This window comes from Equus caballus, chromosome 6 (assembly GCF_041296265.1).
Source record: "Equus caballus isolate H_3958 breed thoroughbred chromosome 6, TB-T2T, whole genome shotgun sequence".
Classification (NCBI taxonomy): Eukaryota; Metazoa; Chordata; class Mammalia; order Perissodactyla; family Equidae; genus Equus; species Equus caballus.
In genome coordinates, this window is record NC_091689.1 from 88,767,244 (window position 1) to 88,790,139 (window position 22,896).

Consider the following 22,896-nt stretch of genomic DNA (forward strand, 5'->3'; position numbering starts at 1 on the left):
TTAATTTTAGACCTTTCCGCTCTGTGGAAACTGCTCTTTCAAAGGTCACCAGTTAGATACAGAATCCTGACTGCTGTGTGCCAGGCCCTCCACAGCATGGCACCAACCAACCGTATTTCAACTGGCAGCCCAGGAAGCCAATACCCACCTTTTTATGCCTTTGCTGGTGCCTCACCTCCACCTGTTGACATTCCCACCCACCTGGCCTATCCCATATGGCACCCACAAGGTCATGGTTGTTATTTTTTAACACTTGTACATCTTTCTTTACCACAGGTCTGATGTTTTACCTATAATTGCAGTGGTCAGTGTACCTGCCTTATCTCCCTAATTAGACCATGAGCTCTTGGAAGGCCGGAACTGTTTCTGCAGCATCTTCAAACCTCCAGTGCACAGTACAGAGCCTGGTACTTGCCAACTGCCCCAGGGATTAGAGACAGGGATGAAATGAGGAAATACCACGTAGTAACAAGCGTGTTATAGTGCCCTTTGTTCTGGGATCATGCCCCTTCATTCTCTCTATTTCCCTTTCTGCTGGTTTTAGGTAAAAGAACAGGTATGTAGGGTACAGAAATGATGCCTCTGTTATGTCTCTAAATTTTAGTGTCTGGTTTACCTTCACTGGGAAGGTGGCACCACATGGCCCTCAACAGAGACTTATTCTGTTTTATACATTGCTTTTAATAGCTGTTTTCAGTAGACGCTTGTTCCAGAAAATATCCTAGAGCTCATCACGTAATGTATAGTTGGATGAAGACGTACTATACATCACTTTGTGGCTCTGTAATTCCACGCTAGATCATTTACAAGTTTTTATCTATGGCTTCATGACTAGGTTGAAATCTCCTAGGGTCTTTGTGGACTAAGTGTTTGGAAAAGGCATTGAAGATCTTCTCTTATCTTCTCCTTGCCCCCTCCTGGGTGTCACATGATCTCTGTCCTCACAGACTTGCTGACAAGAGAGGCTCAATTTAGGGAGGCCCCACGGTAGAGTGAAAAGATTATGTCCTTTAGAGTCAGACTCAATATAAACGCCAGTTCAGCCACCTGGGAATGTCACTCTGATCCTCAGTTTTTAATCTGTAAAATGGAAAGTAAAGTACTCAATGCATTTGATTGTGCAATGAGATAACACGTTAAAGGTGGCAAACTCAAGTCAGGGCTCAATTAGTATAAATTCTTTTCCTCCTAATTGGACCTAATATTATTCAGTATCTAAATGTAGGAAATTCATCTGCTGCATTTAAACAGTAGCACTTATATGACCCCTCATAACGCTGGGAGAATTTTTGTGACTATAACACACACTTTTAAAAATCTTGTTTTAAAATCAAGTTTATCTTGTGAAGGTGGTGTTTACCTCTTTTATACGCTTTCTGTGGGTGCCGTAAACCAGCGAATGTGGTGTTCTTGCCTTAGAAAGTGTTGGATATCATGAGTTGCTTATTCTTATTATAGATTGCATTTAAAAAATATTATGATTATTTCTTAAAGATTTAGCATTTTTGTTACTCCCTCTCCAGGTTAATACTGTCCATCAATATCAGTAACCATTAATAAGCATAATGGTAGGAATTAAAAACTTGAAAAAGATAAAAAAAAGGAAAAGAAAAAAGCGAATTTAAATATCTGGCTAATGCAAATCTAAATAATGAGCTAACACACTGAATTCCTTATTTTGGGTGCTTTTGAAGGTGAAAACTACATGCATTAGTCATATAATAGATTATAGATAAAGGAAGCCTAATTTCCTAGAGCTAAACCAAATCAGAAGTACTTAAAAAATAGTTATCTCCCTGTCCAAAAAATAGTGTAATAGGGAAATAGTATTAATTATTTTTGTTTGATAACTATATCTGTTTTCTAAGTCTGAAGTGAAGTTTTAAGGAAAAATACAGAAAACAATCTACCTTCCTCTTTCCTTTGAAAGATTTGATAGTACACTAATGAAAGAGAAGCCAGCAGAATCGCTGTGAAAGCGAAGTGAACACAACAGGACCGTGGTGAAGAGCACAGTGAAAAGATCCATTTCCCAATTATGAGGAGGCAGCCTCATTATAATGTCAGCAAAAATTGTTTGCTATCATTAGTTCCAGGCTAAAGGATTTTGTTTAGAGCTGTGCAATGTGAGGATGCTGGAAAACCATTCCTTGGGGGAACTGGTCCGAGCTAGAGACCCATACCAGGATGCACTGAAGGCCCTGTCTTGGGTTATCCTTGGAACTGGGATGGGGTGTACCCTATGCTCTGCTTGTCCAGACAACCTGCATCTAGAAGTTAGATAACATAAGAATTCTGGGCACTTATGATGTGCTGTGACACACGGATCCGCTCACATGCATACACGCTCACGCACACGTACTCTGTAATTTATACAGATGTGTTATGGAGGTTTTAAAGGGGAAGGTCACTCTTTAATGAGGATCTTCACAGACGCGATGACATAGGAATTGGGTCTTGGATGATGGGTATTATTTAGCTAAGTTGTTATGGTGGGAGGGCTTTTCCTGCAGAGGGAGCAAAATCAAGAAAGGTAGGAAGATGGGAAGACACTTGGATATTTGGAACAAAATGTATCTAGAAATGAAAAAGCCATAATTTCATAAAAAAAGAAGTTTACAGGTTTGAATTTGTGATTTGACGTCTGAAAGGTGTGCAGTGCTACCTCGAAACCATTGTGTCAGGGTGGTGGGATGGTAGTTACAGGAGCCCCGAAAGCAGCGGGCTCCATGTTTACTACTTGTACACCCAAAGCCTCCTGATGCTGTTGTCATCTCTGTGAGGCTCCTGTTCCAGACCTCAGAGCTGCAAGTTCAGGCAAAGTTCTAATGTAGGTTAAGATTATCTTTAGTCGACCCTGTGTCTTTTCTTTCCAAAACCTTCCTTTTTTTCTCCCTCCTTCATCAGACACTCACTGTTCTGTGATGGCTGTCCAGACCCTCTCTTGGACTTGTCCACCTAACTATGTCCTTATTAGCAGTATTGTGTCTTAGATGCTTGGTTGTGGGCAAAGCTTGAACTCAGGGACTCATGCGTGGCAGGCCATTGGGAGAAACAGCTTTGGCTGCGGGGAGGAAGAGGGTGGGCTTTCTCATCCTTCAGAAGACACCATCCTGGAGTCGGTCATGCGTTGAGGGGACTGTTGGGCATCCCCTGGGAGGAAGTCATGGTCACGGTGGGTGGGTGCTGTGTGTCTCTCCATGTCACAGTAGAGAGGCTGTTCCTTCCTTGGGGTGAAGTTAATCATCCTCCTGAGTGTGGTTCCTTTTTGTGCCTCTCACATGCTCTCTCTGAGCCTGATGGTGGGAGGGGAAAGTTAAGAACCTAGAATGGAACTTGTCACCTTGAATATCCTGCAGTAATTGATAACCAGAGTGCACTTCATGTCTGCGACCTGTTTGGTATTTGAGAGATTTTGAAATATAAATGTTTTCCAGCTCTTTGTCTTGACAGACTGAGAAGATTAATGATATGTGATGTCTAAGGAGATAAAATGAGCCAGGCTAGAACGCTGGTAGTTTTTCTGACAGGGGACTTTTAGGAGGCATTAGAGAAGCATGAATATGTTTCTTTAACTGACACCTTGGTGTTTCGCCTTTCTCCCTGATTGACAAACAAGAGACCTCCCAATCTCCTTGCCAGAGTGCTTTCTGGGGAGGAAACCTATTGTGCACGGCGATGGCCGTGGCTGAGGTTTAGAATCACGCTTCCTTTTAAATCAAGTGGAGATTTAGTTTCACTGATTTCATTGTGAAAACTGAAAAACTGTGTTTGGAAAAGATTTCCTCCCTTCTGTTTAAATGTCCTTTCTCCTTAAAAGTTAAGCTTGTGATTTTAAAAAGAAATGATTTCAAGCCTCATGAAATGAATTCTGATGTTTGCAATTCTATGACCACTTTGCTGGGGATTAAAATCTCTCATCTTGCAAGGAAACTTCATTAACCAAGGTAACAATCTTGGTGGAAAGCTTTTGAGGCACCAGCTGAGTTCACGATCATTAGCAAGCGAGTTCCTTCCCGGGCATCAGTCATTTTACGTGTAGCTGGAGAGATGAGTGACAACACCTGTTCATTTTGGGGTTCTCCCAATTATAAACTGTGCTCTTGTTCTTAAATTCGGAGGAATGCTGTCACATCCTATTTTAATTTGTTGCTTCTGCGTGGGATGAATGAGATTCCTGAGGGCCACTGTTCATTATGTTTCTTGGTTATATTAGTTATTCCCTCCCTCCCCGCACCACTGCCAAAAAAAATGCTTTTGTGCTGTTTTCCCAGCGACTCTATAAAACTCCTATGGGAACTTTCACGTATTCTTTCACTCCCCCCCACAAAAAAACTGTGGTGTGCTTCTATTTTGCTAGGCACTGTGTTAAGTGCTGGAGGGGAAGGAAGAAGAAGGGGGCTGAGATCTGCCTTCAGGTTACGTACAGGCTGGTGGGGGAGTTGGGACGTGCACAGCCAGCCCAATCCTACTTACCTAGCCCTCTACTTCATCCTGCACTGAGTTGGGCCCAAGGCGGTTGCTCAATCACTGCTTTTTGGCTGACAGTTAACTAGAAGAGATTGTGGGTGTCATCCTGTCCAACTCATCCATGTCACTGGTGAGCAAATATCCCCAGAAAGGCTGAGCGACAAGCCCGAGGCAGCGCGGCTCACTGGAGGCCAAGGCGAAGACGTCGGGTTCCGAGTCTGAGGTGTGTCTGCCTCCGAGAGAAGCCGCCTTTCCTGATTTCACTGCAGACAAATTCATACTCCAGATTCATAACCTGCCTTAACTCACTGACTTCCCGCGAGGGCTTTGCCATGCCCAGAGTGAAGTTAGAAGCCGGGGACTCTGGATTGAGTTAACACAGAGAGAGCACACTTGGCTTTTGTACTTTACAAAGTCTCATTTCAAATATGTAACAATTTTGCCTTTCCTTCTTCCTCTTCTTTTTTTTGCATCTTACATTTTTGTCCTCAGAGATGGAATTGGTAAGAAGATTGAAGATGTCAGTTTCAGGGCCTGCTAGCCCTGCCGCCAAAGCTAATTATCTTTCTGTGCGCAAATAATACGATTGCGGGGTGGGTGGGGGATGTGTGGAGAGAAGAGGGGAAAGTATTTCAGGAAGTATAAGTTTTTGTGATCATTTCCACACATTTTTCTGCCTTTAATTAAAGATCAGGTTGAAATTATTTCTGGTTTTAAATCAATCTTTTTCATTGAGCTGTTATTGCTGAATTCTCTGATTTCAACTTATTCCTCTGGCAGGTGCCATAGTTGGTCTGAGGCTAGACTAATGTGTGTGAAATAGATTTCTGACAACCGAAATACCTAGACCCATTTGGGAGAATATATTTTCTGTGTATGTATGTTTCCCCAAATGTAACACAAAGGCTGCATATTTAAAATACATAACAGGCAGCTCCAAAGTGCATTGCAAAATTAGGAATGGGAAGATCAATACTCTATCAGCTATAACATGACACAGGCTTTCTATTCATAGTTAAGGAAAAAAATTCTCCTTTGATTTCATCTTTTGTCAAAATAGATAACTAGCTTTGTTTTAAAATCAATTTCCCCCTTTTATGTTTAAGTTCTCGAGGCTTTAAGACTGTATACAAAACGACAAAACAGGAACTAAAATGATTAATACGATTAATAAATTGCAATTACAATGTGCTACAGTTTTTGTTTTGTTAAATCAATTCTCTAATGCCGTCTCAGGTGGAGTGAAATGCAGAACTTAAATGAACACATTAAATTCAACACAAGCTTGCTATTTGAGAAGTTAATATTGTGAGAACTACTTTTCTGTCATTGTCAAAAGAAACTGGCTATCTAATTAAAGGAAAAGGGTGTCCAGAGAATATTGTCAAATTATGGGCTAAATAAGCCTTTGTTTCCCTCTGTCTTAACTCAGATTGTCTTCACAGAGAGGATGTAGATTTGAGTGTTGGAGATGTCGCAGAGAAATGCACCTCTTCACACAGCTTTCAGTCCACTTCCATTGATCTCACGCCCCTTCTTTCCTCCTGGCCTCTTTTTTCCAAAGTATGACCTGGATTTGCAGAGTCACTAGTGCAAGGAAGGAGAAACAGAGGGAGCGACTCACGGTCCTTCTCGTCCTTGGCTTTTTAGCCTTGGGAGGAACCTGACAAAGTAGCTTCTGAAATCAGTTCTAAACTTAGAGAAGCTTAGTTTTCAGGATCTTTCTGCTACAGATTTCTGCCAATGCAAATACCCAAGACATATTTGCATGTTTGACATTGCTTATTTGACAATTTGGTGAGACAAGTCTTTTAAATAATCACATTTCGCTTTTGGCAATACCTTTCCTGTGAACGTCTTCCAAAATTTACAGAAATTGGAACACAATTCCATGGATGACTGAGCCCTATCTTAGGCCTCAGTGGGACCATTTAGAAGACCCTAAAGGGCTTGCTGAGAGGTCTTGTAAAAGCCAGAGGTGCACAAGACTGGCCAGGGGCACACTCAGTCCACCCCACGCCTGGGTACATTAGTGAAGCCCACGGCAGGGAAAGAGGTGCACCCCACCTGCAGGACAGTCAACACTTAGCTAATCAACGGTTCCTAAACATCTTGGGGCTGCAGGCCAATTATCGCATGAGGACAAAAGAGGCCAGGATAAGGAACATTTAAAACCTACGAATGTTTTATGTTGGGAGAGGGAAAAAACAAGGAAAATATTCTGAAAATGCTAATGTTTTATCTTTTTCTTTGAGGAGGATTTGTTGTTAGGACTATTTTATCCATCGGCCATTAACAGAAAAAGCAATAATTGACTACAAGCTTTTCAAGGGCCTACAACAATGTTTGAAATTTTAAATTCATTTGTTGGCTCTGAAATTAAAAAAAACCAAGAGGTCAGCCCAGTGGCTTAGTGGTTAAGTTCAACAGGCTCTGCTTTGGTGGCCAGGGTTTGAGGGTTCAGATTCTGGATGCAGACCTGTGTCACTCATCAAGCCGTTCTGTGGCGGCAACCCACATACAAAATAGAGGAAAGATTGCCAACAGATATTAGCTCAGGGCCAATTTCCTCACCAAAATACAAAAAAACCCAAAACCCAATCTTGCAAAAGTGAAATTGATTAATATTTAATTTAAATATCTTTAGGACATAACATTATATCAACTAGTTATAAAATTATAAGTGATTTGCATGTTTGATATATTATGGAGGTGGTACCTCTGAAGTAAGAACTCTTGAATCTTTCAAAGGTCTTAAAATTCTTTGTGTGCAGCAGGGGCAGTGAGGGTGGCATAGGGTGTAGGGAGGGGAGGAGGTTTTGGGTGGAGGGGACTTGAAATCTATGGTCAAAATTAAAAGCCATGGTGTTAAATACAATGATTTTTGAGAAACTCATATGTGATTTCTAAAAGTGCTTCTAAAGACCAAATTGTTTCCTTTTGAACAAAGACGACAACTCAATTTTGAGATGATAAACGGGACCGAATGGAAGTTGTGGCATACAACTCAGACAAGTTTCAGAATTGGCAGTCACCATTCCCAGGGCAATGAGTTAGAAAATCTGTTCTTAATGGTCATAATGAGCACACGTGCAGGGGAAAACCTGAGATACTGGAATTGGAATTCACTGAACACATGTTAAGGAGTTGCTTTATCAAATGAGTCTTTCCTTTATAAAGGGGCTTCTTGGAGATTAGGTCATCTTAATGGAATGCACAAGCTTGAAATATTTGATTAGAGACCTCTGTCTATGTGGGGGGATGATTAGAGAATTGTAAAACCCAAACGCAACAGGTCTGTCTTGGTCTGTTTGGGCTACTGTAACAAAATACCACGTACTGGTGGCTTAGAAGCAGCAGCAATTATTGCTCACAGGCTGAAGGCTGGAAGTCCAAGGTCAGGGTGCCAGCGTGGTTGGGTTCCGGTGAGAACCTACTTCCTGGTTCATAGATGATGTCTTTTCACTTTCAATGGCCAAGGGGCTAAGGAGCTCTGTGAAGCTTCTTTTATAAGGGACTAATTCCAATCGTGCCCTCATGACATTATCACCTCCCAAAGGCCCCACCTCCTAATACCGTTACCTTGGGGATTAGGATTTCAACAAATGAATTTTGGGAGGACACAAACATTCAGACCACAGCAATGTCTACAACTCAGTCCATTACATCTGACAATAAACCCAGGGCCACCCCTCCTCAGAGTCCCTCCTAGTCTCAGCCTTTACCGTGCCTAGCTCAGTTTAAGGCACCTTTGTGCACTGAGTTGCCTAAGCCAGAAGACTCTCCCGCCCACCACCCCCGACCCCCATCTCCCAGTTCTTCTCTTCTTGCATGGTTACCAATTCATTCTGTTACCTGTGCCTCCGCCATGGGTCTTAAGTCTTGGAAAGAGAACTTTTTGTTATAAATTTTTCTTTTAGCAATCCTTATTCCTATGGAAGGGTTTTTGCGATGAGTCATGCTCCAAACATTTTCTGTGCCTCATCCTGTAATTAATCCTTACAGTTTTCTTGTAACATAGGTTATCCAGATTAGGAACCAAGGCGGAGAGATTAGGGAGGGTGAGGGCAGGGATGTGTGAAGAGATAATTAACTAGCATTCACTGAGCCCCAGTTATGAGCCTGGCCTTCTGCTGGGTGCTTTGTATACGTTATCTAGGTTTATTCTTACATCCACACTTGAGGTAGGAATTACACTCACTTTTACTAATGAGGAGGAAACTGAGGCTCAGGGGTTAGAACACAGGCTTGAGCTCACACCAGCAGGAGGTGGTGAAGTTGAACTTGGGGCCAGGCTGGGTTCACACCATTATACCACTCTTCCCTCACTGTATTCCCTGGCAAGGAAACGAACGCTTCAAACTGAAGTCTGGCTTTCTTTTCTAGTTTTCAAATGCCTTTCTGCTGGTATATCCTTTTCACAAGTTCATGTATCTGACAGAAATTAATAGAATACGTGTTCATAATTAGTAGCATTTCTGATGACAGAGGACTCTAAGGCATTTGGAAGTGACTGCTCGCTTTACTTTTTAAAAATGTTTTTTCTGTCTTTGCCAAGGAATCTTGCTTCTTGAAAAAGGGTCCTAACAACTCCCCCAGAAACTGCAATTCCTTCCACTTAACAGAATGTCAAAAGATTTTCAGTGGAATTTTTAAATATAGGAGTTAAATATATGTGGGCACAGCCGAAGCCGAGTAGCCTGGAAGCATTCCTCAGAAGGTCGTGGTGCTGACACCTGCACAAAAAACACTCAGATGCTTCCCTTTAGGGAACATGAACAGAGCCGAGAACTTACCAGTGGAATGTGCATAGCATAAATATGGACAAAAAGTAGATTGATACCAAGAAGTGGGTTAGCTCACAAGAAGCAGTCAAAAATTGACCGATTATTCATAAACTTAGTTTAGGATCCTGTGTTGAGTGTGTTAAAGGGGACCCACGCATAGAAGACTCTTGACTGTTTAGAGAAACTGCAATTAGGAGAAAATTTGCCCCTCTTTTGGGTCAGTGAAAAGATCTCTGATTTTGGGAGTCTTGAAGTCTGTACCATCTCTGCCATTAACTCCCCACATGAAGGTGGGTGAGACTCTTAAGAAGGTCAATTCTCCACTTCCTTTGGGTAAATGGAAGTCTCCAAGGGCCTTCCAGCTGTCACAGTCCAATCCGCACCAAGGTTCAAATTTGCTGCAACAGTTCTCACCTTATAAAGAGAAAGACAATAACTCACTTCTTTCCATATTCATGAAGATTAATGTCATAACAACGTTCAGTCTTCACATTCATTCTCCTTATGAATTGCAACCCCAGACCTTGTGCTGTGCCGGATTCCTGGAAAAATAAATGACTTCCATGCATAATGAGGCTCGTATCTTGCTAATCTATCTTGTATAAACGAAGTCCCTGAGGTATAACAATCATTCTTAACTACACATTTGTTTAGATTTCCTGACATGCAACTGTAGTTATTTAAAAAGAGGCTTATGCTTTTATAATTCTGGAATAAGACATTGATTTGTTATTATTACTTTTCCAGAAATGATTTCATCTACTTGCAAAACCACAGTTGAACCGAATCACCTTGAATAATATAAATGAATAAGGTAAAAATTCAACTGCCCCTTAGAACATACCTTACTTTCTAATAAATTTATGTTTATATGCCAATTAAGGTATGAGGTCACAATTTATTTCACAACCCCAGAGAAGAGCTAAGGAATCGCCGTGGCTACAAGGACAAACTGCAAAACATAAGCTCTGACAACTAAACGCCACTTCCTCTGCGCTCCCCTCACTCTGGTCTCCCGGCCGGATCATTGCAGCTCTCCACGGGGGAGGAAATGAGAGCGCTGGAGTCCTGGGCAGCCCCGGTAAGGCTGCTTCACAGGACATTTCTGAGGAGATTTCATTCATGAGCCGCAAAATTGGATCCATAGCAAAACAGGTCACTGAGGGGGAAACAAAAGCCAAAGATTTACTGGGCAAACTAAAGTGCCTAAAAATTCTTTGTGGAGGGGAAACTCTTCATGCAGTTGAATGAAGCAAGAAGTACAAGGGTGGACCCAGCAAAAAATTTAAAGTACAACTTGGCCTTATTTAATTTTTAAAATAGATTAATTGCTTTAAATGTTGGGTAACTAAAAATGAAAGGTTCTCTCTAGGAAGACGAGCCCTTAGCAGTTCCATTCCAGGAGGGCCAAAGCTGGGTCTTCCAGCTGAGGTGCTGGTTGGGGTTCCCCCAGCTCCATCAGGGGGCTTCCTTCTCATCTTAGACACTTTCACATTCTCCCCACTTCCCTGTTTTTCAATGTCACCTCCATGAACATTGGTAATGTTTTACTGTTTATCAAGGAACTCTTTGTGCCTCTTTGCCTTAAGATTCTGCCTACACGTCAGCCATACCAAGAGAATCTAGTCTATCTTAATTGACAAGTTACGAGGATCATGTGTGGCATGCAGTCCGTGGAGCAGAAGATAAAGGTCCCTTGAAACTGAGCTCAAGAAGCCTTCTTTGATGGTTTCTCTGACCTCTCTAGGGAGAGGAATAGTAAGAGTTAATATTTTATTAAGGGACTCGTGGTGTGCCAGACATCATAATTTAAATGCATTAAGTCATAGAATCCTTACGACGGCCTCATGAGAGTCCTATCATTGTTTCCATTTTACAGATGGGGAAGTTGAGGTACATAGCTGGTAAGGGATAGGGCCTGGCTGTTCAACATGCTGGTTTAGATTCCCTCTCTCCTCTGCCAGCTGGCTGCTAGACTTAGTGCTCAGCTTTGGCCCTGTATCAGCGTGTCTTGTCATTGGAAACCCCTCTCAGTTTTGGTGACCTAGATATTGACTGAAATACTTGCCTCCTGGATCTCACGTACATTTGGATTTGTTTTCAGATTATTCTCTTGGCTTGGTGATATGACGTTCTCTGTAAGTAAAGGTAAAAATGGCCCCATCTTTTTCTCTCTCCTCCCTCAGCTCCATGTTATTGCCTGGCCCCCACTATATAAGGGAGTGAGTTTGGATGGGGTCCAAGGATCCCACCTCCTAGGGCAGAATGCTGGCAGGAGCGTTGTTTCCGAGTTGAACCTAATGACTTAGAGTAGGGGATAGAAGCTCTGGTTCTAGAAACCATCTCCTTGACTGAATGCTCCCTGAGGACAGGGGCCCTTTTGGCATTGTTTACACCTAGATGCCCTGCACCAGTGTGGTACTTAGCACACACCAAGTGTCAATGAATATTTATTGGATGAAGATGTGAATTAACGACTGAACAGGAGAAGGCAGCGGTATCGGGCCGACTACGGAGTGGGGTGTCAAAGCAGGGCCACTCAGACGTTTAGGCTCCTTTCCTAATGCTGGGTCTCTGGACGGGATCCATAGAAGGCACGACAATCCCCACCAGATGGTGGCGCTGAGTCCCCGGACAGACTTCCTGCTTCCTTCATGGTCTGGTTCAGTAATGAGAACAAACTGGTTTCTGGATGGATTCAACAGTGAGCCAGAAAAGGCACAGTCGGGAGGATTGGCCCAAATTTCGTTGTCTGCTGTTACCAGAAGCGGAGAGCTGAGGCGAATCTCCTGCAGTTGATTTTCTATCCTCCCTTTGGCTTCTTTCTGGGGCCAGGCTGGGTTCCCATTTGCTTCAGTTTTTTGTACAAGCCCGGAGTCTGCACACACACGGGGTATAGCTGTAGGCACACGAGTCCCCATTCTGTCATAACTAACTCAACAGTCTCTGTTTACTGTGGGACTTGGGCATTTTCCTTAACCAGCCTCTGTCAATATGCTGCTCTAAGCCCTCACTGCTTCCAGGTCTTGAGTTCGTGGCTCTCACACTCTCACCAGGGATCATGTCCTACCTCCTATTTGTAGCCTCAGTGCCCGGCATAGGGTTGGTACGCAAGAAATGAAATGCTTGTTGAGTGAATAAACGAATGCGTGAGTGAGATATGACTTAAGCGTGTATTGACAGTCAAGAGGGAAAGTGCTCAGCATTGTGTGGCTTTGATACCAAGTTTTTGCGTGCAAACACCTGTCTGTATTTTTAATTTATTCTCCATCTTGTGTTTTCTGAATTGAGTTCTCAGGATTTTCATTTCTTGTATTTTATTACTATGGAAGTATTATTTTGTGCTTGAATGAGGCAGACATTTGAAGTTTTGACAAACGTAAAAAATTTTAACTACAGGGGTTGACCCTGTGGCCTAGTAGTTAAATTTGGCATGTTCTGCTTCATCGGCCCTGGTTTAGTTCTGGGGCGCAGACCTACATACTGCTCATCAAGCCATGCAGTGGTGGCATCCCACATACTAAATAGAGGGAGATTGGCACAGATGTTAGCTCATGGTGAATCTTCCTCAGCAAAAAAAATAAAAGAATAAAAAAATAATTTTCACTACAAAGTTTTAAATTAATAGTGAAGGGGCCAGTCCAGTGGCACAGTGGTTAAATGTGCACCTTACACTTTAGTGGCCCAGGGTTCACCAGTTCAGATCCCAGGTGCAGACATGGCACTGCTTGGCAAGCCATGCTGTAGCAGCCGTCCCACATATAAGGTGGAGGAAGATGGGCACGGATGTTAGCTCAGGGCCAGTCTTCATCAGCAAAAAGAGGAGGAGCAGCAGTTAGCTCAGAGCTAATCTTCCTAAAAAATAAATAAATAAATAGTGAAGGTTTTGCATCTCACCTCAAGAAGTAAAGATCTTGAGAGAAAATCTTGACTGAATAAATAAAACAGGTCATCTTGATTCTCTCAAAAATAAAAACGTTAAACATTTTTATTGAATCTTATTCCCTGGACTTATAATGTTGAAATGATTACACTAAATATTAACTTGTGCTATTACTATACATTACATTTTTTCAGTTAATTCAGCCTGAGTAATGAATTTGGGTGATTAAATTGCATGCCTGCGTATGAAGCTGACTCCTGAATATGAAAAATAATGAGGGACAGGAATAGCAGAGGTAATTGAAATGCCCCCCAAACCTATGCATCTAATCTTAATGATTTTTTTCAGCGCCTCACTAAGCTTTTTAGCAAGTAGCAGGCAAGCAGAATGCACCGATGCCTTCTCTGGTCTGTTCACCTTCCCACGGAAGTCCCGACCCTCAGGGCAGTGGCCAGGAGCCCTGCAGCGGGAGCCACAAGGAGAAGCAAAGATTCCAGTTAATTCACAAACTGCCCAGTCAGCTCCTGGAATAATCGAAGTCAGCGGTAACAAATCTGGTCTCCCTCTCGGGGCATGAATAATGCAGGGCATGAACTCCGTATTTCTTTTCTGTCTCAAAACCATTCTGGACCATATGATTCCTTTTCTATGACTTTAAAAATAATCTAGTAAAGAATAAACCTTTATCTTTTTTGGTCCCAAATACCTTGCTTTTCATCTAGAGAAATAAGAATTTCAAGAGCAGTTGAGCAAATGGACAAATAGAACATATTCTTTTGATTTCAGTGTGACACCCGGGATGAGTATATTTATCTTTTTTCTGACTGTTTTTTTTGCATCTGAGAAATGAAATAACTGGTTTCGATTCATTACTTGCAAATGCACTGGAGATTTACTGCTCTGTCAGGAGAAAGTTGTATAAAGTATTCACAATCGTACGCTCCCCTCACCCTCCATGGAGGAGAGATCCTTTGTTCTCTTGGCCTGAGACATGGCCTCCGTCTTGCTGAATGAGGTGTGTGTGTGGGGGAGCGGGGAGGAGACTGGTAACAGCCAAGAATAGGCCAGATTATTCTCTAGTAGAAAGAAGAGGAGAGGGGAGGACAAGGAGATTCAAAGGCAGAGGCAGGAGGAGAGAAAGAGAGAGAGAGAGAGAGAGAGAGAATATGGATGAATGAGTAGAGGGAGGGGAGAGCATGACGAATACCTGCTGAGAGATGAGAGACAGACTTTGGATGCTCGGTGGGGCTCAGGCTGGACTCCAGAAAGCCCGGTTTTATGCAGGTTACACTAATAAACACAGAGGGCTCAGCTTTCATAAGGGTGTGACAGTTCTCACAACAAAATATATACAAAATCTTCACGACTTTGTTTTTCCTCATGTCTTTTCTGTAGTGTATTTTTGCATTATCTTTCATTCTCTTGAGCACAACCAAAACAACAGTGATAGATGTGTTGTTTTTATAACATACACTTCTATTGAGGATGGGATTTAATTTTTATAGCCTGGAATTGCAGGGAATCCTCTCAGGAATCTTAAGTATAATTTTCCCTTTAACACATTTTATGTATTTATAAATTTTTATAAGTTGAGAAGGTTTCATTGGGAAAATCAACTAAGACATGGTCTATGCTCTGAGAATGTTATTATGCATCAATATTAATATGACTTTGATAATATACCAATGCAAAAGTCTTTTCTTATTTTTTTTTTTTTACAGAAACCAAGTTTTTTGCACTGGTTCCTAATATAATTTTAAAAATCTGTATTTATCTTATTTTTAAAACCTTCTGTCCTTGTCATTAATTCTGTTTTATTTATTAGATATTTCTGCCCTTGCTGGTGCCTCACTTTTCACCATTCCTTTTTGGAGGTTTCTGTGCAATAAAGCCACTTTCCTCTAGTGTATTGCATGGGCTTTGCATATGGTTGGTGCTCATGTAATGAAGAAGTGTAGACTAGTAGAGTTCCCCAACTAGATTCAGGGGACAGAGGGTATGATAGCTTCTTGATATGTCAACTTAGCTGGGCTGAACTATAGTCTTTTAGCTATTCAATCAAACACTGATTTAGGCACTGCAGTGAAGGGATTTTGCAGTTTAAAGTCCCTAATCAGTTGACTTTAATCAAAAGGAAGATTATCCTGGGTGGGTCTGACCTAATCAGATGAGCCCTTTCCAAAAGCCTTCCCTGGGCTCAGAGACTCCAACAGCTGCCCGGTCTGCATTTGCTCTCCCTTCCCCCTGGATCTGAGAGGTGCAGCCTGCTTATAATTTTTCCTTCTTGATGGCCTGTGGACAATAAGCTTCAGCTTGTGCCTGTGGGGCTTCAGCCGGCTTGTTATCTTTCTTCCTGACTATCTACGGACTGGAGCCTCAGCCTGTGCTCCTGGGTAACAGCCTGCTGATTTCTTCCCTTTGTGAGTATCTTTGGGTTTGTTTAACCAGCCATCACAATTGTGTAAACCCATTCCTTGTCACGCACGTGCATGCACACACACACACACACACACACACACGTGCATGCCCACACACAAACACACACATCTCCTACTGGTTCTGCTGCCCTGGCTGAACTCTGACTGATAGAGTGGGTCTCTGATCCTCTCTTTTTATCTCCAGTGACTTTCGTTAAGTTTAGTTCTCAGTAAATCTTGGCAGAATGATTTCTGGAATCCTCAAGATCTAAAATAGACTTTACTTGAAGTATAATTTTAATAAACAGACAGGCTTTGGACAAAATGGCGTACGTACCTTGGGAGTTCAGGGTTTCCTTTCTTATTTCAAACGTTTTTCCCTCTTGTTAGATTTTGTTTTCTCTTTTATTTGGGTGAAAGGACCTATGTGGCCTCCTTTCCTTCCCATATGTCAGGATTCAGTGAGCAAAGAAACTAACATGGAGCCGGCCCGGGAAAGCCTGCTCAATGGGTTACAGAAAACTCCAGCCCAGCTGGTGTAGACACTCAGGGCTGGGGCCTGAGTCAGAGGGTATTCAGCATACTCCCCCATTTCTGGGGGGAGGTCAACATCTCCCCAGCCCCCTCACTCGACCTGTGAGGGTCGAGGATAAAGTGGAATGCTCAAGGACACCTAATGAGGTCACCAAACTGGGATGGGGTGGAAAGTAAGAAATGTAGCTCTTAACTGGAGAAATGGAGGCATTTTAAGTAGAATTATCAGGAACAATATCTTTCTGCCTGTCTGCCTTTTTCCCTTCCCTTCTACCCTCCGGCCCTTGATGTCTTCTTTCCTTTCCTTTTCCCCTCTCTCTTCTTCTCTTCCTTCCACAAGGCAGTTAAGTTGAGGTAAAATTGTGATAAGATGGGTCAGGATCCCATTGACAGGTTATCAGAGACTTGGAAGCCCAGCCAGGCCTGCTCAGGGTGGGGGTTGGGGATCAACCTATGAGGAAGAGATGCAGAAAGTGGACAGTTCAGTCCCTCTGTGATCAGGGGCTGGGCTACAGGCCTCTGCTCCTCTCTGTGTCTCTGCTTGTTCTTGTCTTGGGAATCTGTCTAGGAATGCTCTAACCTGGGGGCACCCTGGAGAAGAGGCAGGACCACAGGGGGCCCTGATGGAAGGGGGAAGAGCTGGCTGTCATCCAGACCCGTGCCAAAGGCGTGCGAGAGAGCCTGAGGCCCAGAGCTGGCCTAGCCAAGTTCACCAGGGCCAGAGCGAGGCAAGTTCAGGTGCCAGGCCCCAAAGCACATTTTCCTGGAGCGTTTCCTTACATGTGTCTCTGGGAAAATATAGAGGTGACCTGGCCATGGTGCTGGAGGAAGGAAGTGGCTGCCACGTGGCTGTCACCACAGACAGATGGTCTTGGATTTAGAGACTCAGAATCCTGCTTGTCTTTTGGATACACAACTAACAGAAAGGTGTCCTAGTTCTGGCTGATGGGCTGGGACAACAGAAAAGCTCCTTCAAAGAAGTATTCTTTCACTCAGCTCTAATCCTGTCACGGCGTTAGCTTTCTGGTAGCCAAGTAAATAGGGGAATAGAAGATTACCTAGACTTCTTTTAGGGACCTGTTTAGTTTGGCTTGTGGTAAAGAATAATTCTGAGGACCATTATGCTAGAGAGATTTGAGGGAGATTAAGGAGATTATGAAAATGTTCTTTCTGCATATAGCAGAGGTTTGTAACACTTTTAAACCACTGTCGAGAAAACAAAAGGATGTGTTATGAGGTAGCATTGTGTGAACCCCATAGAGTGGGGTGTTTTAATATTAATCTGTGTTTTATGTCTCGGAATACCAAATGATGGAACAATTGCATTATGCACCCCAAATTATAGTTTATCATAAAAGGGTCGCATGCTCCATTACCTTACAAGAGAAATTTTATTTGAATTATAATGCATTTCTAAACCTTGTGAAGGATTGGTTGGAGGTATAGTCTTTTGTTACACGAAGGGCTGCTGACTAGAATTACAGTTCCCATTAACAGGAATATAAGTGAAATAATTTTGTTTCAACAGTCATATCCTAAGGGCGAATGGGTCACAGAGGGTGATTAAACTGAAGACGTGAACCCAGTAATAATCACTCTTTACACATCCCCTGTGGATGACCTCACATTTTTTCCCCTAAAACTTTAGCTTTCTCAGACATTTACCATTGTATCAAGATATACTGATAACAATAATAGGGTGATTGAATATGCTATTAGATTTTCCCTATAAAAGTCTTCTCAGCACGAGACAACATATTGATATTCCTTTCTAAATTGAAATATTATACAGAGGGCAAAAGAATTAGATGCAGCAAGTAATTTGATGGCAAGAAAAATACCATAGATCAGCAACAATGAGCTTTTGTAGTAAAAACACAAGTACAGTAATGATAAAAACAATGCTTCGCCAAGTTATAGGGCATATATTTGAATCAGGAGAGTTGTTTACTCAGAAAATAATGGAAACATATGAATGTTTACTCAAAGTAGCTATTCTGACCCAATAATCATGAACAATTGGCAAAAATGGGAATTTATGTTTTAGCTCATAAAAAGGAGCTTCTACTTCAGGAAAGTATGTATCTCTTCAGAGCAACATGACTCTCTGAAGGCTGCTTATTTCTAACGTTCCCTTGGCTGGGGACACAGTGGCACAATTTTTAATACGAGGATTTGACACTAACTTCTCCATAGACTACCCTCCTTGCAGCTGGTAGGGGAGGAGCCCCTCGCCTGACAGACTTGGCTGGCTGACTTGTGTAGGTTTCACACGTGCACTACGACCTTGTGTGCTCTTTAGGGTCAACGTAGGCATGCAAGGAGGAGCAAGTGTAGGAGTTAGGCACAAATGGAGACACGGAGGCAGAGGCAAGCCCAGAGTAGCTCACCTGGAGATGGCCAATCAGATACACGGAGAAACAAAAGGCACGAGACGTGTCAGAATTAAGCCACAGTGATGGAAGGGAAAGAGAAGGGAGCTACATCAGGGGAGGATGGTGGTACAAAGAAAGTCCAGAAACTTCCATTAGGCCAAGAAGGAAGCTGTGAACACATTTGCTGAGGTATGCCTTTACGTGAGTTTTATGCATGCATTCACTGCGGGAAGGCTTGGTTCTTTACTTTGAATGATTTTACTGTCCCAAACAGGTAAATACTCCTCCTCTTTACCTGAAAGATCACTGAGATTTTGTTGGCTTTGGAAGAAGAACCTGGAGTGAGAGAGGAGGGTGAGAAGCGGCGGTAGGCACTGATGGCGGGGCAGTGTAGAGTGGTGGGAGAGTGCGCCAACTTCGGCCCCTTCTTTCACCCTTGTGCTTGAAATTGTTTCTGATGGATCCTGTCCAGAGACTTCTGACATAGCCCCCACAGTTCTCGCTGCACTCATTTAGGTCACCCACACTTGGCTGTTTTGGAAAGCAGCCCCTCTTTTCCATCCCACACCATTCTTACAGCAGGACAAAGAACTGGGTAGCATCTCCTCCCCATCCACGCACCAACTCAACAAATTCTCTCCACAAAGTAGAAGGAAGGGGATGCTTAATTCAAACTGTTTATTGAATGAATGAAGGAAGGAAGGAATGAATGGCTTATCTTCTCCTGCCTGCTCATTGCATTCAGCCATTTCCAAACTTCTGTTCTAAGCTCTCTTCCCCACTCTTTTCCTCAGGGGATCTCTTCTTCTTCCCTGGGTGGAACTTTATGGTACCATATCTATGGCCCCCAGATCATATTCTTCAGAATTTATTTGTCTCTCTCGAACTTCAGATCTGAATTTCCAATTGTTTATTGTATGTCCTAAAAGTGTTTTAAGCTCAGCATGTCCACATGGGATTCCTTTCCTTCCTTAAGTCGGACCTTCCTTCCCCTTCATTCTGTGTCTTAAACTTCACGATCTTACCTTCCCCTTTATTCATCCAACCTAGAAATTTTGTTGTCATTCTTCTGACCTCCTGCATCCAGTTAGTCAAGAAACCACATTCACTTTGCCTCCTCAAGAGCTCTTGACTCATTCCCTCTTTGCCGTTCCCATGGATACCGCCCTAGTTCAGAACCTCATTATCTCTGCATCGTCATTTGCATCACTTCCTAAAATACCCATGGCCATGTCATTCCCACCTGAAGTGCTAGGCTGAGGTGCATTTGGATGGAACTTGTCTCTGGCCCCCTGACTTTCTGAAAGGTCCAAAGATCTCAGTCTCTAAGCGTGAGTCATGCTTTGCATTTCAGGATGTTCTACAAAATGGACTGAAAAATCCTTTAAAAAACTCAATATGTTCTAGAGATGGAGGTGCTTCTGACTTCATTCAGCCGTGACCTAATTGTCTTGCTGAGAGCTATTAATACGTTGGAAGGAATTCCTTCAGGTCCTCTCCTTCCCAAAAAGAATTTCTTAAGGGCAACATTCAAAATCAAGGTCAGCTCGCAAAGGCATCATTTGCCATGGTACCAGATGGAGGTTTTAGCCGGTCTGATTCTGAGGTTTACAAAATTTTTCATGTAAAACCTAGCTGTAGTTAATTTCATTAAAAAAATTACAATACATATAACACAAAGAGGTCTGATGACATTTATTTTTCCTGTAGTAGTACCCACAGATGTCTGCAATGGTGGTCATAAGGCCCAGGGCACAACAGAAGGGGTTTCTAGACCAACAAAAAGCTATCTTCTTTGGCCTTTATAATATGTGATGCTTTTTCCAACTTTTCTCTGTTGCCACCTCTTTGTTCTACTGACATTTCCTCCTTTATGGCGCTTTCTAGCTCACATTGGCTTTCAAAACATGTTTGTTTCAGTGAATTAAAATATTGAATTGCATCGACTAGGGCTCTTGAGTTAAGTGAACATTATTGCATTTTACTTTTAAGGATATGGTACATGTAGACACAATATATTTCAGCAGCTCAGCCAGGCACCCAACCTTCATCCTGACAGGCACTAAAAAATGTCTGCTTTGTGCCTGGTAGAGAGTAGACATAGTTTTTAATTTTTTAATTTTTTTTTATAGATAAGTTTTGGTTTTGATAGAAGACTTGCTTTTCTTTAATAATTGAAAATAGAAGCAGAAGAGTAGTAAAGGAACCAGTTTTAAAAAAGCGAGAAGGTGTCGGGTTCAGAGCAGAGTGAGATGAATTCCCTGTTATGGGATTTGGTCTCAGGGACATGAGGCACAGAAAGAGGAATGTTCGCGTGGTTTCCTCAAGCACTTGAGAGTCCCTAGGGCCAGTGGGATTAAGGAAGGCAAACACCAGGCCGCCATCTCCGCCCTTAATTAGGCACATAAAACTGCATTTGCTTAATCTAAGGCATGAGGACGCACGTTGCCTGCCATCTGGATGCCGATGCTCGCGGTCCCAGGAGATCACGTACCTCAGAAAAGCAGAATTCCAGATTTTGGTATGTCACACTTTAAACATGTCACCTATCACAATCTGGTTTTACACAACAAGACAATTAAAAGTTAATAATTTACTTTACAAAAAGATTCACCATAAGATTATTTAAAATTCCAACTCCCCTAGTATATTTCAAATGTGCTAGGTTTACATAATTGCAGTGACCCAGAGCTATCAAACTTTGCATAGAGCGAGGAGAATTCTAGTAGTATGAATGAACTTGGTATGAACGTGCTTCTGTCTAACAACAATCTGAATGACGGGCTTCTACAAATGATCCTTCAGTCCCCATTTGGCAGTCAGTTTAAGCCAAGTTTCAGAACCCGCGGTTTCTGCAGAGGCGTGACTTCTGTGGTCATGACAGGGCCAAAAGCTGGGAGCTGGAATTCTGTCAGCTAGATCTCTCTCTCTCTTTCTTTCTGACACACAAGAAGGAAATATTAATTACTCCTGATTCTAAACTTTTCCTTAAATCTTTTAGTAAAAAGAGGTAAAAACAAATGATCTCTTTCCTTTGTCCACTTTCTGGTAAAGGTGTGCTGAAAGGAGAGAGAATAAAAGAAAATTAAAAAAAACTGATATACAATGGGGTTGTATAAATTAATGTGTTTGAGAGCTATGCTTCTTTTTCCCCCAGGTTTATTGACATATAGTTGACAGGTAACAGCATATAAGTTTAAGGTGCAGAACATGTTGATTTGATACACCTATATATTGCAAAACAATCCCCACCATAGTGTGAGCTAACACCTCCATCATGTCACATAACTACCATGTTTTTTTGTGGTGGTGAGAACATTTATGATCTATTCTCTCAGCAACTTTCAAGCATAGAACACAGTTAACTATAATCACCATGCTGCGCATCAGATCCTCAGAACTAATTCATCTTATAACTGGAACTTTGTACTCTGTGATCAACATCTCCCCATTTCTCCCAACCCCTTGCCCCTAGTAACCACCATTTTAGTCTCTGTTTCTGTGAATTTGATTTTTTCAGATTCCATATATAAGTGAGATCACACAGTGTTTGTCTTTCTCTGTCTGACATCTCACTTAGCATAATGCCCTCAAGGTCCCTCCATGTTGTCACAAGTAGCAGTATTTCCTTCTTTCTTATGGCTGAATAATATTCTAGTGTGTGTGTGTGTGTGTGTGTGTGTGTGTGTATAGTATTCATGTTAGGTAGTATGAATAGTCCTAAATTTATGGATGAGAAAATAGAGGCACAGAGAAATTAAGTAACTTGCTCAAAGTTACCCAGCTAGTTAAGAGGGGTTTCTGGATGTGGACCACGCCAGTTTGCTGCAGACTCCGTGTTCCTAAGCACTGCACCAAGTTGTGCAAGGTCACCCCCTGCTCAGGCCATCAATCCTGTTCCAGATCTCAGAGGCAATTTTCTGTCAACAGTTTGGGTTATAAGCTTCAGATCTCCCTGCATTCAAACATATATACTACTAACAAGATCAGACCATGCTCTCTATATTGAATTTATTTTAGCAATCATGTTTTTCATTTGCAAGAACCTTTCTTTTTCCTGATTGTTCCTTTTTCTTCACAATCTGTTGAGAATACTAATATCTCAGAGGATGCTAATTATACTATGACAAATGATAAATAATGGAGTTCTATTCCCTGAGTCATGGGTCTCTTTTGAGCCACCAATCTTCCTCCAACGTCTATTGAGCTTTGATATTTAATGCATGATGAGCTGGACTCCTTAACATAGGTGGCAAGCTGGGTTTCCTCCGTGGTTGTGTCGAATTTTTATTTTACTTGTCTTTTCACTGAGTAGCTTTTAGATGGAAGTAAATTTTGCTGTCTTCCAGTTTTCTAATCAGTTTACACTTTGTCTTTTAATCCCTAGGCTTCCTGCTTTCTTCAGGTTTACTTTATTCTTCTATTCTACC

The 22,896-nt window shown here is 42.2% G+C and overlaps 1 long non-coding RNA gene across 1 annotated transcript in view; it reads left to right on the top strand.

The window, feature by feature from the left end:
• Nucleotides 1-22,896, top strand: part of LOC111774013 (uncharacterized) — a 354,148-nt gene that overhangs the window by 145,356 nt on the left and 185,896 nt on the right. The window lies entirely within an intron of this gene.